Source organism: Dipodomys ordii, unplaced genomic scaffold (genome assembly GCF_000151885.1).
Source record: "Dipodomys ordii isolate 6190 unplaced genomic scaffold, Dord_2.0 Scaffold54, whole genome shotgun sequence".
Taxonomy (NCBI): Eukaryota; Metazoa; Chordata; class Mammalia; order Rodentia; family Heteromyidae; genus Dipodomys; species Dipodomys ordii.
The window spans coordinates 5,775,141-5,780,313 of NW_012267270.1; positions in this window are offsets into that span (position 1 = coordinate 5,775,141).

A 5,173-nucleotide genomic window follows, 5' to 3' on the forward strand; every position below is an offset into this window, starting at 1 on the left:
CCCCCACCCACTACATCCCAGTCTGCCTCCTCGGGCTGCAGCTCGGTCCTTTAGCCCGCCACGGCACCTTCCTCCCGCAGCCTGGCGGCCCTCCTCCTCCTCCCTCCCCAGCCCTGGGATGCCAGGCACCTGCCACCCCTGCTCCCCCTTTTGAAGACCCACACATCCCAGTCTTGGGCTAGCCCTCCTTCTTGGGCCGCTGGCCCCGTGACCACAGCCTGTCTCTCGAGGCCTCTTGACTGAACACTGCGAGGTTGAAGGCTGGTCGTTTGCCCAGGGAGGCCAGACGCCTCCTGGGTGTCCCCAAAGGAGGGGCTCTGCAGCGGCTGGCCCACAGCAGGTGCCCTGGAATCTTCATTCCAGCGACGCCGGGAGGAGGGGAGGAGGAGGAAGGCGCGTGGCCATTGGGATGGATGGGGACTGCAGCCCCTCCCGCAGGGCTTGGCTGGGGGGGGGCTCCTGCCTGGGGGCCCCTGTGGGAGCCCCCCCAATACAGAGGCGGCAGCAGCAGCAGGTTTAAAGTAGAACTCATCCAGAGGGGCCAGCCAAGTCACCTAGAAACCCAGAAAGAGTTGGAGCTGGTTCTGGGGGAGGAGGGGGGTCAGCCTAGGATTGCTGCCCTATAGGCCTGTATGCCCCAGGCTCTGAGACCTCAGGGGGAACCTTGCCTGACACCGGCTTTCCTCCAGATCCCCAGGTGCCCCGCGACAAACTCAGTGAAACTCCCTGCCCTCTGAGGCCCTTGCCTTTGTCTGGCCTGCTCCACTGGAGGCCCAAGAGAAAGGAAGGGACTTGCCCAAGGTCACATAGCTTCCTGCAAGGATTCTGACCCTCTTTCGGACTTCCTGCCTCCAATTCCTTACACATCTTTCTTTGTACTCTCCATCCTTTCTCCCCAGGGCCACAATAGCAACCCCCTCAGAGAACCAGGGACCACCCAACCTCATTGGGAGAACCCAACCATGTAGGATACAGGTTGGCCTCTACCCCCTGGATTGTGACTCCAGTGTTTTTGACTGCAGAACCCAGTGTTGCCGGGCCTCAATCACTAGGGGATCTCAGAGGATGAAATGAGCACTTGGATGGGTGGTGGCTCTTCAGGCTTGGTGACTCAAAAGGAACAGTGTCACCATGGAAGCATCAGGGAAGAAGGAAGAAAGGGAAGGGGTCAGCTGCAGAGCAGAGAACCTGAGGGCCAGGGCTGAGGCAAACAGGCCTGAGTCTTGGACCCTAGGCCTTAGGCAAGAGGCAGCAAGCCAACAGCTCCTTGGAAAACAGAATGGGAGCTGATTGCTAGGCCAGGGCCTCTTCTCCACCCCCCTCCAGTCTGAGTCTCCTGAGAGCAACCCCCCGCACACACACACCCCATTAGAGGCCTCCTTCCTCCTGGACACATTCTTCACCCTGGTAATGGTAATGGGTTTCTCGGCAAGCAAGCAGTAATGGTGGAAGGAAGGCAGTTCTTCCGGCCTCTACCCTCGATTAAGGGAGCAGTCTAGGCCCACGGGACCCTCCCCAGAGCTCCTGCTGCGGGCAGCCTGAGCTGCACTCTGGTGGGAGGGGGCCTGCAACTGGAGGGGTGGGGCTCCAAGGCCACAGCCTGAGGCTGGAAGGATGAGGAAGCAGCCCCAGGAGGACTCACAGACCAGCAAGCGCAGGGATACAGGCGCCAGAGCACTCCGGGGCCCCCTAGCCACAAAGTCAGGATAATCGGCTTCGTGGTAGGGACTTGGCATAGGTGAGGGAACTCGCCCAACTCAATCTCAACCTGGTGGACAAAAATCAGGATTTGAACCCAGACCCTCTCCTCCAAGGCCAGGGTGCTGTGTCAGGCAGCCCTGCCTCCAAGAAGACTGCGGCCAGCACTCCCAGGTGTGCTCCTGAGAGCCTCCTTACACTTGGACTGAAGAAGGTCAGTGCTGGGGAATGGAGTTCTTCCAGGCTGCAAGCCCAGCTCCCACAGGGGTGGTGATATTACAGGTCATTCAAACATGCCACCGTCTAATCCAGGAGCATCCCCAAGACTAAAATCCAGGCTGAGGCTCTGAACGAGCTGACCTGCCCTGGTGGGGAGAAGCAGAGCACAGTGGGGAACTCAGACTTGGGTAAAATGACTCCCCTATCAGGCCAGGCTTGGAGCAGGAGCTGGGCTCTGGATGGACAGGGCCTGCCTGACAGGGGTAAGCCTCGGCCCTCCCTGGTCCTGCAGACTCACCAAAGGGAGACGGAGACTAAGGCCAAAGGATGGCATCTAGGAGGGAAGGAGCTTCAGCTTCCTCTGCACTGATCCCTGGAAACCTGCACCCCTCCTCCCCCCCAGCTCCCCCAGCACCCACCCCATTCACAGCCTGTGTCTTTTCTGTGGAAGCTCTCCAGTTACTGAGTGAAGGGAGGAACCTTGAGTTTAGTTAAAACAATAGCTATTTAAGCCGAGGCCAATCCCTACCCTTCTCTAAACCCCACCTGCTCGGAGAAGCTTCTCTCTCCAGCATCCCCAGACAAGGCAGGGGCCAGGACTAACTGCTTCTGGGAACCTGAGATCCTCTTTGGGATTGTGAGAGGTGAGTGTGCTGGCCGTGGAAACAGCCCAGCTAGAGCTGCACAACGTTGTTGGGTGAGTGGGGGTTGGAAGAAGCAGAAACCCTGTGTGAGTGGAGGTGAGTCACGCAAGACCTCAAAATCTCAGCTCCCCATTTAGCCCTGTGACTTAACCTACTTGGTGTTGTAATCAAACTTCCTATGAATTTCCCTCTACCTTCTGAGGAAGCCATTCATGCATTCTTTCTTTCACTCAGTCATTGGTTTCGCTGATAGAATGGGGCCTTGCGCTGTGGCTCTGGCTGTTAGGGGTTCTGCTGGAGCCTGGCGATTTCTTTTTCTTTTTTGTCAGTCAAGGAGCTTGAACTCAGGGTCTGGGCACTGTCCCCCAAGCTTCTTTTGCTCAAGGCTAGAGCTTTACCACTTGAGCCACAGTACCACTTTCGGCTTTTTCTGCTTATGTGGTGCTGAGGAATCAAACCCAGGGCTTCATGCATGCTGGGCAAGCAATTCTACCACTGAGCCACCTTCCCAGCCTGCCAGGGGATTTCTTAATGTATGTAGATATGAGGAGGCAGAGGCTGACCTGGGAATTTTGGTCTGCACAGCTCTGGGCCCTAAAAGCTAACAGTCTAGAATTGAGGAGACAATAAAGGAACAAATGAGACAATTTAAAGATGCAGAAAATCAGAAGGGTAAATTGGAAGACATAGCCGGCTTAAGAGAGGTGTGCAGGGCAGAATCATTGTTGGGGAAGAGCTGAGGTAGAGGAAGCCCAAGCCCCAGGATGGAACTGACCCAGTGAGTGTGGCATGCGGCCTTCCCCTAACTGACTTTTTATAAAGCAGTTTACTCCATTTTGCATTTTCTGTGTGAATGCTGAGGCAGAATGACTCTACATCTTGTTTATGCAAGTAAACAACCACCATCTGTCCAGCGCCATGCAAGAAGAGGCAGAGACCAATAAATAAGTTATTTATGCAAATAAGAGACTACTACTTATAAGCTTATCAAATTAAATCTAGAACACGTGGACACTCAGTGTATTTAAAACCATATCAGATGCTAGGCCCTGGTGCCTCATGCTTGTAATCCTAGCTATTCAAGAGGCTGAGATCTGAGGATCAAGGTTCAAAACTAGCCCAAGAAAGGAAGTCCTGTGACTCTTATCGCAATTAGCCACCAAAAAGCCAGAAGTGTAGGTGTGGCTCAAATGGTAGAGCACCAGCATTGAACAGAAAACAGATTGCTGATCCTGAGGTTGAGCCCCAGTACTGGCACTGATAAAAAGAAAGAAAGAAAAAAAAAAAAAGGAAAAACCAGAGACATGATCACACGGTGCAAGCACTTTACCTGGGTCACAGAAATGAAGGAGCATCTTGTGACTGGCACCTAGCCGATCCAGGGACACAGAGACCCACATTGTCCCACCACCACCACCTTTCTCACTCATCACCAGCCCCATCCAGGAAGCTGGCCACAGTGAAGGACCTGTGCTCAAGTCCCTAGACTCCAGCTTGCTTCAAACTGACGCTTAGAATTGTCACCTAGACCTTCATCTGGCAAGTCTCAGCTGTTGACACCTCCGTGCCTGCTTGGTTCCCGGAACTTCTGGCCTGGCACTCTACAGAGTGTTTTTCTTGCATTTATAGCAGCTTTCTGCGCCTGCCTTCAGCACAGAAGCCTGGACCTTGGAGCCTCTTTAGCCTTTTTGGAGCTATACTGTAATCTGCACGTATTCTTATGTGACTGTCCCGTGTGACCCGACACTATTAGTAATTAAGATTAGAATAAAAGAACCTGTGATTGGCAATGGCCCCGAGTGTCTGGTGAATTAAAGCTAACGGAAACGGCGGAGGCTGGTGAGTTTATTGTGATTTCCGTGGATTCTGTCAGCCGTGTGTGCGCGTGGCGGACACAGCTGCTCTGGACGGTAGAGGTCCACACCAGCGATCGCTCGGGGTCAGATGCTATTATTACCTTTATTATCGCGAGTCCAGGCTTCCCCGTCTGCGGTCGGAGTTTCCTCCTCCGGCTAGAGTCGGGTTGCCGGCGGCCAGGGCAGCGCCCAGTCCAGCCCCAAGTTGGCGCTTCCCGGCTCTCGGGCGAGGGGTGGCTCGGACTACATTTCCCACAATTCCCAGCCAGCCGCCATCTCGGCCGGTGGGCGGTGGCGGGCTCGGGTCGGGGCCCTGGGAGCCCGCTCCGCGCGCCCCCATCCGGGTCTCTCCGTAGGGGGCATGTGCGGGACCCGCCCGCCCCTCCCGGCGAGAACCCCCCCTCCCCCCACACACACCCGGGGCTCCGGGCCCCCTGGACGGCGCCGGCCCGCCTCCCCACGCCTCGATCCCCGCGGAGCCTGGTCCACGTGTTGGTCAGCGCGGAGAAGCACGCGCGCCCCTCGCCGGCCACAAGGTCGGGGGACTCAGACATCAGGGTTCCCCCACGTCTCCTCCCCCGGCCCCCGCTCCGCCCCACGCATGGGAGGCCCCCCGGCTCCCGTCCCAGGGAAGACAGAGGAGGACTTGGGTCTCGACGGGCGCACAAACCCCGGAGTGGGGCGCCTCGGACACGCGGGCTCGGGGCCTGGAGGTTACGCTGGGGTGACGGGGTGCGGCCAGCGCGGCCGGGACCC